The sequence below is a fragment of the Zootoca vivipara genome, chromosome 12, assembly GCF_963506605.1.
Source record: "Zootoca vivipara chromosome 12, rZooViv1.1, whole genome shotgun sequence".
NCBI classification, from domain to species: domain Eukaryota; kingdom Metazoa; phylum Chordata; class Lepidosauria; order Squamata; family Lacertidae; genus Zootoca; species Zootoca vivipara.
This window is the reverse complement of record NC_083287.1, coordinates 37,413,513-37,426,272: the sequence shown is the minus strand read 5'-3', so window position 1 is coordinate 37,426,272 and position 12,760 is coordinate 37,413,513. Positions and strand designations below refer to the sequence as shown.

At 43.4% G+C, this 12,760-nt stretch overlaps 2 protein-coding genes across 4 annotated transcripts in view; one reads left to right on the top strand and one right to left on the bottom strand.

Moving 5' to 3' along the window:
- ARMC3 (armadillo repeat containing 3) overlaps positions 1-5,812 on the bottom strand; it is a 76,713-nt gene extending 70,901 nt beyond the window's left edge. Inside the window, exon 1 of the mRNA XM_035129610.2 lies at positions 5,713-5,812. The gene's annotated coding sequence lies outside the window, so the exon portion shown is untranslated. The remainder of the gene's footprint in view (positions 1-5,712) is intronic.
- The window catches only part of PIP4K2A (phosphatidylinositol-5-phosphate 4-kinase type 2 alpha), a 164,747-nt gene that overhangs the window by 68,626 nt on the left and 83,361 nt on the right, over positions 1-12,760 (top strand). The window lies entirely within an intron of this gene.

The window sequence follows — 12,760 nt, the reverse complement described above, 5'->3', positions numbered from 1 at the left end:
TTTCAAAAATCAAGCATTTTCACTGTGTGATGCAGTACTAAATATAGTCATTACTCATTCATGAAATAAAATTAATGGAGACAGATGACAACATTTGGCTCCATTAATTTAACTTTGTTTGGGATAAAATTTGTAAGGGTTTGTAAGGCAGAATCCAGATTTCTAGTGGATGTGACACTAGTAAACCACAGGGATCACACAAGCTGTGACAAACAATCGGAATAGAAAAATGATGTGTGAGATTTCCGATGTCTTGCTGAGATGCACAGCAAAATCCTTCTTCCCAAGAGGGAAAGACTTTAAGAAAAAGCGCTTTAATATAAACCTAAAATAAATGGAACATGGCAGCTATTCAATCACTTGCTTTAAATTAACAGCAGGGCAATTTCATGAAAAAGATGAGGGGGGCTTTCTCAAAAGCAAATCATATTAAAGGGTCACATAAACTAAAGAGCTTCTTAAAGAAGTGTCACTGTAATTAGATTAAGCCCTGCTTTCCATCTCTAAACCCAAAAATATATGGATGTTCCAGTTGTGTTATTTAATTCATGTTTGCTGAAGAAACAAGGAGAATGATACCTATTTCAGGTGCCGTTGAAAAGCAGGGTAATCCAACCACTCACATGTACCACTTAGTTGGTTTAAACTCTAATAGATATTTGCTTGATTAAAATAAAAAACTCACCCCCAGTGTTAGGTAACATGGAATTATATTTTGATGTTGTTGAATCAATAAATACATACAACTAGGAAGTGGCTGTTTTCACTCCTACTCCTTTCATCAAAGTGCAAGTCCATTACTTCAAATCTCTAACAAGCAAGCTTCCCTCCTGGTTGCTACATTTATCATTAGAACTCTTATGACCCCTTCCTTAACACCAGGTTCAGTGTATCTCCTGAAGAGTTAGAGGGATATCAAAGTTGTCCAAGACACAAGAGGAGGAAATTAATCAAAAGATATCAACCATGGAAGAATACTTAAGTGTAAGGCGGAACATGTCTCCTCTCGCTGAGAGAAGTCCGAAGAAAAAAAGAAGCAAACGGAAACTGAATACAGCAAACATCAGCTCCCGTGATTCCAACAATATTTGCTGGAATGCATAACACAGGCATGTGACCTGGACAGTGAGAGGAATAGAAACCTAACAGTTATTAAGGCCCATCTAACTTCTGTTAATAACATTAACAGGGATTGGACCCATACAGAACTCAGAGCAAGCATAGGGCAGCCACACTCCAGCTAAAATCTTTTCTGTGACGGGAGTGCCTTGTGGATCACTATCAGAGTGCCAGGGTGTATAAGGAACAATGAAGCACAATGGGTGAATAATAACTTTTTGGTGGCAACTGCCTTGTCAATCCTAATTGATTAGGCATTAGCAACCACCTAATTAAGATTGTGAGAAGATTTCATACCCTATTACAACTGCCCCTCCTTTTCCTTCCTCTGTTCTTGTCCAATGTTGTATTTAGTTTTTAAGCTATTTAGGACTGAGATCTGGCTTCTTGTATCTGGCACTTTACAGAGCAAAACATCAATGACACTATACAAGTACACACATGTATGTATTTGATACCATTCGGACAGATGCAAGGAAAAGGACGTTCCTGTTAACAGGGAAGGTTCTGGTAACCAAAGCAGTGGTGGTCTTTGTTTGCTCAGGCCTATGGCACAGCATATATTTTATATGTAAAAGATCCAATTTCAAGCCCTTCTTGTCTTGGGTTAAAATGATATCAGATTGCAGGATGGCAAAATACTTTTCTGTGCCTTGGAAAGTCTCTACTAATCAGAGTAGGCAGTGTTGAGTTAGATGGAGCAATGGTCAATTTCAGCATAAAGCAGTTCTCATTGTTTAGTCTCTTTCTTCCTCCACCCCTGCAAGTTCAGTGCTTGACAACAGGTAGCTTAAAACAACTGTTCAAATAATTAATTAACGTTCATGAATAAAATCTGAGAGCTACTCCCATGGGTGTAGGCAGGGGGGCAGGAGGGGGCAGCTGCCCCCCCCTAGAAGCAAAAATAATAATGTATTTTACAGACCATAACCAGCACTTTTCCCCTCCAAAAACTGAAGTGGAAAGGGCTTTGCTTTAGCAAGAGCAGCTAAGTCTCCGCTTGCTGGGGGGGGGGGGGGACAGCAGTAACAAAAACACATCAAATAAATAAAGCAAAGTGGCTACCAGTAGTTAAGCAGTTAAGACAATGGAGCATATATCCCCAGGCAAGATTCGATAGCTGACCATTTCACCCTATTGTTCTTAAGTGGGAGTTGTTAATGAGCATTCAGGAGCATTAAGAGTTCTATTGGCGATTTAATGAGGGTGCAGACTCAGAGGATTCAATTTGACTAAGGTGGCTCTGCAAGGCTAAAAGGAAGTGAATAAGAAAGGGGGGGCTGTAGCTTTGACAGACACAGTGATGTTTATAAAAAGCATTGGTGTTCCAGTCTGCCCCTCCTCCTGCATCTGTATACTGTAAATCAGGGGTGGCCACCTCCCAAGAGACTCTGATCTACTCAGAGTTTAAAACTGGGGGTGATCTACCCCCTTTTGGGGGGTTCAGGTCAAAGCTGTTGAGTTTTTTTAAAGGAAGGGAAGCCCTGTTTTTTGGGGTTTAGGTCAAACTTGTTGAGCTTCTTTTAGGAAGGAGGGAGGCCCATTTTTGTTTAGGGCTTCAGGTCATAGTTCAACTTTTTTGAGGGAGGAGGAAAATTTTGGGTGAGCTTTTTTTAGGGGTGCCAGTGACCTACCAGTGATCTACCACAGACATCCAGTGATCTACTGGTAGATCACGATCTACCTGTTGGACGTGCCTGCTGTAAATCAAGCAGAGAGAAAGCTGCTTACAAGGCTCCTGTACATGCAGAGTTCCAGCATCACAGCGTCACCCAGAGGCACCCACAAATATGAGTTATCCCTCTCTCTATTTCTTCCTTCCTTCCCTCCCTCTTCCATCGTTAATAAAATACGGGGGGGGGCAGATAAGCCCCACATAGAAAGCCCATCAACATGGGGGGATGACTCTTTCAAATACGGTATTTACCAGTAATTGGGGGGGGGGAGAGGCACCTAGGCCTCTAGGAGTTGGCTGCTATGCCTAGGAGTAGGACAATTCAAGAAAGCAGAACGATGCATATGGTATGGTAATATATCAATAGAATCGTAGAATTGTAGTCGGAAGGGACCACAAGGGTCATCTAGTCCAACCCGCTGCAATGCAGGATTTTTTTCCTAAGGTGGGGCTTGAACCATGGTTGAAATATTATGCTGATATGCAGCAACGCCTCGGAGCCGTCGTGGCTGCGGCCATGCCTTGCCTCGCCCTCGCCCGCCCTGCCACCCCCTCTCGCCTGCCCGACCCTCCCGTCCTCTTGCTGCAGAGTTCCAGCATCACAGCGTCATCCAGAGACACCCACAAATATGAGTTATCTCTCTCTCTATTTCTTCCTTCCTTCCTTCCCTCCCTCTTCCATCCTTAATAAAATACGGGGGGAGGCAGATAAGCCCCACATAGAAAGCCCATCAACATGGGGGGATGACTCTTTCAAATACGGTATTTACCAGTAATTGGGGGGGCACCTAGGCCTCTAGGAGTTGGATGCTATGCCTAGGAGTAGGACAATTCAAGAAAGCAGAATGATGCATATGCTATGGTAATATATCAATAGAATCATAGAATTGTAGTCGGAAGGGACCACAAGGGTCATCTAGTCCAACCCCCTGCAATGCAGGATTTTTTTCCTAAGGTGGGGCTTGAACCATGGTTGAAATATTATGCTGATATGCAGCAACGCCTCGGAGCCGTCGTGGCTGCAGCCGTGTCTTGCCTCGCCCTTGCCCGCCCTGCCACCCCCTCTCGCCTGCCCGACCCTCCCGTCCTCTCCAGCCAAGCAGGGTAGCCGCCAACGCTACCAGCCCCAGAAGCACAAGGTGGCCGCTGCTGCCACCGCCACGATGTCATCAGGCCCGCTGGCCCTTTAGCCCCGCCCACTTCGTGGCCCCTCCCCTTCCATGCCTTGGCCCCGCCCCTGAACGACCATGGCTTGCCCCCCCCTAGTTTTGATCCTGGCTACGCCCCTGGCTACTCCAACAGATGCGGCATCCCTACCCAAGCAGGCAGTCAGTCACTCCTGTGTCAGTCCACATTACTAATGCCTGCACTGCATCACTCTTATTTTAAAACCTGTTTTTCCTGCCCTGGACATCCTTTTCAAATGCAGGGGCAACCTTGAGTGGCAAAGATGACAGCATGAAATTGTAACACAACTGACCTCAACTGATTTGTTAGGAACTGGAAAAATGTATACTTCAGAAATGAATTACTTTCTAAATCCTCTGAAATCCTCCTCCGTAAGTCGGTATATTCCCTGCTTCTTTCCTCATATAGTTTTGGTTAAGCTGCTCTTCATTAAAGCAAGGCTCATTATGCTGCTACAGTGGAGATGTTCCCAGAGAGACAGAACTCAACTATCCCTACCTACAATGTCGACAGGGAGAATATTAGCTCTCAAATATGGAAAAAGGGAAATACATATACGACAATAAAGTGCAAAGCAATTAAAGCACAAAATCCTCAGATGTGGCACAGTGAGCCTAGTGAAGTCAAGAAAAAAACCTAGTTGAGCTGCCCAAAGTATAATCAAAATTGTTCAAAGCTCATGTGGCCCCACTCATTCTTCCCCAGTAGCAGGTTTTAGTTTTAGTTTTAAATGGGTTTAGGGTCAAATGGGATGTGGAGATACAGGATCAAAGAAGTGGAGAAGCGGAACAGTCAATCCCTCTCACAGGAAACTCAGAATTGTAGCTCTGGGAAGGAAATAGGGGCCTCCAAACAACTGTCCGAATCCTTAACAACAGCTCCAATAATTCTTTGTGGGAAGCCATGGCTGTATAAAATGGTACCAAAGTGCTTTAAATGTGTCCAAAATGTGGAAAAAACACCTCCCTGATCATCTCTGTCCTGCCAGCACAAGCAGAGTTGCTGCTGCTATGTTCAGTTTGCACTCATATGGCTTCTGTGAAACCATGCCTGGGATTGGACTAAGCAGTTATTTGAAATATATTAAATAAAATCATAGAATTGTGGAGTTGGAACGTCCCTCAATGGTCATCTAGTCCACCCCCTGCAATGCAAGAATATGCAGGTGGCCCGTATGGGGATCGAACCTACAACTTGTTATTAATAGCACCATGCTCTAACCAACTGAGCTAACTGAAAATAGTCCATTCTATTTCTTCAGCTTTTATTGTTTCTTGACTTCATGCTTTTACATTGCCCTATGATTTGTATGACAGTTTGTGTGTTTGTATATTATTTTCATGTGGAGCGGTATATAAATTCTGAAACAAACATAAAACATTTGAATACTTGCAAAAAGGAAACCTTTCTTTAAAAAAGCAATTTCTTTCTACCTCCCCCCTCCCCCTCGCTCACACGTGGGGAACGCCTTTTCTGGAAGCGATTGCACGTTGTTGTGACACGTATGTGCGTGAATCTCTAAATGCAATGAATACCCCCATCCCGTTTAAAATCAATTTGTCTTATTCATATGCTTTGGGGGTTTTTTTTGGTTTTTTGTTTTGCAAAATTCATAAAACAGTTGCCAGTACAACCCACAGGATTCATCAACTGTTACCCGGGAACAAACACGCGTCCTTTTCCTTGCCTTAGACAGCTTCCCAGCCCAGCCTTGGTCCGGAAAGCCTCACCAGTTCGGCGAGATCTGTACACTACTCTTTACACGGGTAGCTGCGTTCCCAAGAACCCACAACGCCCGTCACCTCGCTCTTTTCCTAATGCGTCTGGCTTCTCCCGTTGCTAGGTTACACCACCAGACGAGAAACTTCAGGGCGCATGCGTAACAGGAGCTTCCCGGACCCGTAAAGCACAGAGAACAGTACTTATTGGCGGGAGGAAAGCAGAGGCTGCTGTAGCTAGTCATAGACTTGCTCAAGTAGACTAGCACACCACTTATAGATTCCGGGTTCGCTTTGAACGCCATCTTTATCTCCGCAGGGGCGGGACTAAAAGCTTCTTATAGAAAGCAATGAGAGGGGCAGGAATTTAACGTACCTGTGATTGAGCAGTAGCGCCTTCCCTCCACCATCCCAACAAAACGTGGCAGCAATGACAATTCTAATACCCTTTCCAACTCAGGTCTTATGTATGGATTTTTATTTTTATTTTAACTTTGAGACATTTAAAAGCACAACAATCTGCATACAAATTGTCAGATTAAGATTGCTTTTACGTGCGTGAATGAATGTATATGTATGGCTTTTATTTGTTACCCGTTCTGGTATTGCTTTTTGGTTTTGTTTTCCACCGGAGAGCGAGATAGAAGTGTTTCAAATAAATAAACTGAGCCCTGGATTTTCTGCTGGGACGTGTGACTTTCGTAGACTGGTCGTTTTATTTATTTATCCCCCCCCTCCTTTTCCCCCGAGAGGAACTTATATTTACAGCAACCCGTAAATGTGTGTGTATGGGAGAGTTTTGGTTGGAAATCTAAACCAATCTCATCCTCAGCCGTCTCAGAATAATTGAATCGTAATTTTAAAGACTATCTCTATGTAGTCACTGTGCTGCTGCTGCTGCTGCTGCTGATGGCGGCGGAGCATGCTCAGTTACTAGCAGGGATCCGGAGTTTTGAAAGCTTCTCATAAGGAAGAGCCTCTGCCCCCCCCGTCCGCCTTATTTTCTTGGAAACCCTTTCCGTTATCTCACGCCCACGCCACATTACAGAGGTGGTGTGCAGGAGACATATGATCCAGTGTTAGTTCCTAAAACACCCACATTACCTCTGGTACAAAATAACGTAGTTCCCATTCGGAAATACAGTAATTCACACACAAACACATATTGCATTTTAATTTGCATATATGTGTGTGTGCATTTTAACCACACCTTCCATAATGTGCTCTCTCCTACACTTAGTCACATAGCTGTGAGCTCAAGATTAAACTGTCCAAATACAAATACCATCATGGACAGCAATAATGTGGAAGCCCTGCGGAATATCACAGAACAAACTTGAGCAGAATAAATCCACCACTAAAGCAGAATACACCAAACCATAAACGTTATCCATATTCTATTTCCTCATATCTGGGATTAAAACATAAGATTTCCAGGTCCAAAGGCAACACATAATCTTCCATACAGACATGGGACTCAGCATCTTTCTTTTGAGAATTTGACCACTGGGACTAAAGTCCCCTTCCACCATAACCGCCTTCACTCCCTTTAGCTATGGTGGGAGTGAGAAGAACCACCATCATTCTCTGCAAAATAAAACCAGTGCTTTTTCTATTAAAAATGTTTAGGGATACTCTCATTTTGACCCAAGAAAACCACCATTTTATAGTTCAAATAGGAAAAAAAAATACAGTAAATGGACAAAAGTACAAAGATTAAAAAAATGTTTAGGGGTATGCATACCCTTGCATCCTCCTAGAAAAAAAACACTGAATAAAACCTTAATAAGATTGTCCCCTGCCCCTTGTGGAGCTGATGAGACTTTGCCTTCACCACTCCATAAACACAACAGAAAAGTCATGTTATGTACTAAGCCTGGATCCTAGAACGATAGGCAAGTAGGATCCTAGAATGCAACAACTGATTGGCTTGCAGGAGAAGATCAATCAGGCTCCAGGAAGAAGTTAATCAGCCTATTAGACTGGTAGGGTCGTAGAATGCAACAATTGATTGGCCTGCAGGAAAAGACCAATCAGGCTCCAGGAGGGAAACAGAAACAGCCAATCAGACGGGACTCATTGTGTAAATAATGTATATAAAAGCCTGAGGTTTGGGGGGGGGGGCATTTTCAATCACTGTTTTACAAGCTGCAATAAAGAGCATGAAGTCACTACAGGACTCTGAGTATATTTCAGGTTAGAACACAATTAAAAACATTTGCATTCTTCCCTTCCTCCAACTTGCTCAGACACTATATGTGGCAATTATCCAGATTTATTTACGACAATTTTGCAACATAGGAACATGCCATTGGTCCATCTAAGGGTTGGGAACCTGTGGCCCTGCGTACATTTGCTGAACTACAGTGCCCATCATCCCTGACCATTGGCCATACTAGCTGGGGCTGATGGGAGTTGGGGTCCAACAACACCTGGATAGTCATAGTTCCTCATCCCTTGTCTACATTGACTGGCAGCAGTTCTGCAGGGTTTCAAATGGGACATTTCCAGGCCTACCTGGAGATGCCAGATTGAACCTGGGACAGTCTGCATGCAAAGCGGATAGCTATTACCAAGTAACAGTTGTTCCCCTCTTAGCTGTGTCCCGTCTCCTTGTTCAAGGTAGGTTAGGATATGTGTGCTACTGGCCCAAGATCACCCAATAAGCCTCCTGGCCTGAAACCAGATCTCCTTTGTTCAAGTCCACAGTTCAAGTTCAAGGGGAGCACAACCAGTTCAGTTGCACTGGGTGCAGAGCCTCAGGGGTGCCACAGAGGGCCTCTCAGCTGTGATGTAGACTGGAAGGTGATGGGTGGGGGCTGAATTTTGGTGTCGCACAGGATGCTGCTGAAATTTGAGACTCCAGGGTCTGCCACTGAGTCCAACACCAGTGCTAACCATCAAACTGGGTGAAATTATCCCACAAGTTCACATGCTTATTGAGGCATTTTGTAACTGAAGTGCAGTGGGGATCGATTCTACTGATCTGAAAGATGTGATTACATCCAGGGTAATCATTTGTAGGAGCTAATTGGAAAACTGGAGTAATGTAGTCATAAAAAATATAGTCTCATGACATTGGGATATTGGTATCTTTCTGTTGGCAAGTGATATGAATACTATGCACTGGGAATGTTTGCTTCCATTCATGGTTTAATTGTGGACCTGTCACTCATCTCTATTTGTTCATTGTTGCCAATATAAACATTATTCTCATGGGACCATTAGCAAATTGGTATTTGGAATGAACTTTTTAGCCTTCTTTTATCAGAGAGCTTTGCTGTTCAAATTCCTCCTGTGAGAATCTCTTTCTCCACCTTTCTTTCAAATAAGTAAAATAACACACACACACACACACACACACACACACACACACTGTTTTATGAAATAGTCAGTCAACCCCCCTCCCACAAAAAATCTATTAGCTTTGTGAAAGAAAACATCCTGGTCCTCATCTCATTCTGCACTGACTATTCAGAACTTGAGTTTCATCTAATGCTATGAACAAATTAGTAGCATTTGGCAGTGTGTACTGGACACACACGGTAGCGCTGTGGGTTAAACCACAGAGCCTAGGGCTTGCCAATCAGAAGGTCGACGGTTTGAATCCCCGCGACGGGGTGAGCTCCCGTTGCTCAGTCCCAGCTCCTGCCCACCTAGCAGTCAAAGTGCAAGTATATAAATAGGCTGTAAACCTATGGTTTAGGACAGGCTTCCTTAACCTTAGTCCTCCAGATGTTTTGAGACTACAATTCCTATCACCCCAGACCACTGGTTCTGCTAGTTAGAGATCATGGAAGTTGTAGGCCAAAACCATCTGGAGGGCCGAGGTTGAGGAAACCTGGTTTAGGAGTTGGTATTAGGTGCTGCAGGAGAAAGCAGCTATTGTTTACTATTGCTTTGACATCCCCCCCTCAAATGGATCAAAGCCTCTCCTCTGAACTGAAGGGACCTTTCCTGAAACAGAAGGATTCCTTCCACTCACAGAAGAGTTAACTCTGCACACAACTCAATGTGGAACTTTATTTTCTTGTTTTTTTGTGTGTGCAAAACAAAGCATGTAATTTAAAGTTACATATAATTGGTTAGAAGAAGCATTACCATGACTGCCAAAAATCCTGTCCCGATTTATCGAGCCCACACTCATGTGAGACAAATCAAGTGTGAGTTTTCAGAAAGTTTGTAATCCATAATTATTTGGAACAGCATCTTTCATCTTCATCTTGCAAAGGCATTTAAAAGCAACATGGATTTGTTCATCAAAGCCCCACACATTTGAAAGATTTAAAGCTTCAGAAAAAAATTGTGTACTTTCTGGTTCCTGAAATAATCTTTCCAATGCACAGAAAGCACCCTGCTGAAGAAGACATTTTTCATTTCCTGAATGATCAGTCCTGGCGTTATTATTTGCCAGATTGCATACTTGAAAGAAGACTTGCTCACATTACTTTTTCCAGAGGCATCAATCACTTTATGTTTATGATCAGCTATGAGTTATGAATATGATCTACTGGCATATTGTACAAAGATTTCCTCATTCACCTTGCTTGATATAATAACCCTGAAAGGATTGGTAATAAAGAAGTTTTTTCCCTGTTGACTTGTGTAAGAACGAACGTACAACTCGTCATCAAGATTATTACTTCGCTGAAACAACCAATATCACTTTTCTTCCCACAAAAAAAATCCAGTATTAAATTTAACCATAGTTTGGCCATTGTTTTAATTGTACCTTAAGTATAAGAGTATCCAACACTAAGAATTATGTTGGGTTGTGATTCCATTGGAATCACTGAATGAGCTAGATGGTGTGGGGAGCACGAGATAAAGAATACAGCGGGAGACAGAATGTGGATCGGAAGGTCGCCCAGAATGAAAGCAGGCACCCCCTTTTATTGTAAAGTTTCAGAACTGTCAATGATTAACTAGAGGTGCATCCTTCATCCAATGACAAGTGGTCAACTCCAAAAGAGGTGGTGTCCTTGCATAGGGCACATCCTGCCAACACCCCAAAACTCCGCCATAGAGGAAGTGCCTGGTCCTCACATACTCCTCAGACCTCGCCCTGTCACATGCCTACTCCTTAAACATCCCCCTCCTCTCAATCTTGTGACTCTTGGGGTTTTTCCACCACTCTGCCATTTTCCCATTGTCTTCCTCCTAACCTGGGTCTGACCCTTCAGGCTTGGACCAGCCTCCCCTGTTCTAACCTGCTCTAACTGGTTCCATCAGGATCCTCCCAACTCTGGCCAGCCCAGTAGTGACCTGCTGCCCTCTAATGTCCCCCTGACCCAATTAGTGGATGCGTGTTTGTGCATACTGACGTACAGGAAGGTTTGCCAGCACTGTACATTGTGTTGATAGCTGAGGGTTTTGATAGCTAGCTTTTATCTGATGTGGTTTGCCAGCATCAATCTAAAATCACTGCTACAAGATGGCCTGACTCAGTATAAGGCAGCTTCCTATTTTCTTACTCAGCAGGCAAGGCTTCAGTTAACAACACAAAAAGAGCCTGCTGGATCAGGCCAATGGCCCATCTAGTCCGGTATCCTGCTCTCACCGTAGCCAACCAGATGCTCATGAGCCATTCCAGGCAAGCTGATTTTTGGATGCTTTGGAGTCACATGGTAAAGTGTTTCTATGCAAGTGCACATTGTAACACACACACACACACACACACACACACACACACACACACATGCTTCTCCATTATCATGTGACCACCTGCAAGTGGGTTCACTCTGTCCAAATCATAGGAAGCACATCTCAGCCTTTGGAAGCAATAACAAAAAAGCAGAGCAGCAGAAAAAAAGTTATACGCATTCAAGCAAAAAGGCACCAAATAGCATCTGGTCTAATGACAAAATTGTGCAGAGACTAATATGCTTTGTGGCTAACAAAAGAAGACTGCTACCTCCCTGTTCCACAAGAAGAGGAGGAACCCTATTTAGCTTTCTTCTCGCCAAGCAGCCAGGGGCCAGTGTCTCACAAATATGATAAAAACCAGGCTTTACTGTACTAATGTATGTGTGATTTATGCTTCTTTTTGTAAGCAGAGCCCATTACAAGCAGCTGAAGTAAACAAAGTGCTTGGGTTGTGTGCCGTTACGCCTTAATCTCCTTCTAAATTATATTGCTCATTTTTAAAATGTGCACTCATAAGCTCTAGAAAGTGTTGCTTATATGCATTTTTGCTGCTGATAATCAAGCTGATGTGTGTGCTTAAGAGAACCTTGGCTTAACCCTCTATATAATTTGCTATTATTGGAAGCCAGTTGAGATGATTACTAGGGCTTGTGGGTTTTTCCATTTATATTGTGCCAGAATCCAAAAAACAGCAGGTAGTCATACACATTGTGCTTTCCTTCTTCTATTTTGTGTGTGTTGTTACAAAAGCCTAATTGGATCAAGTATGGGTCATGTGTTGGATCTTTTATTTCTAAATATGTAAAATAACACCCCTCCTCATCTAAATGCCTGTCCTTGGTTTGTTGAGGCTATCTGTTCCATATTTCATAACTAGCTGGAATCACCTTTTTTTTGTAGAAGGAAAAGAATAGGCTGGGGGAGAGGGATGAGTAAGTATTAGTGCAGGGATGGGGAACATGTGGCCCTGCAGATGTTTTTGGACTCCCATCTCTCATTATCGCCAAATAGCTTGGCCTATAGCCAGGGAGGGTGGGGGCTATAATCCAGGTGTGGGGAACCTTTGGCTTTTGGATGTTGCTGAACTACAACCTACACCAACCCTGGCCATTGGCCATGCATGCAGGGGCTGTTGGGAGTTGTAGTTCAGCAACATCCAGAAAGCCAATGGTTTCCCCTACTGCTATAGTCCATTGACATCTGGAAGGCCACAAGTTAGCAATCCCTGTCTTAAGGAAATAGAATATTTCAGAACATGACAGGTCTTTAAAAACAAATGCTCTTTCCTTCGGAATACCCCATCTTTGTAGCTGAGCAGACCAGACAGTCCCTCCCCAGAGGGACTCTTATTTTTGTAATTGTGATCTGGCAATCTTACTGTGCTCATTACTCTGCTCCTTAGACCAAATCCTCT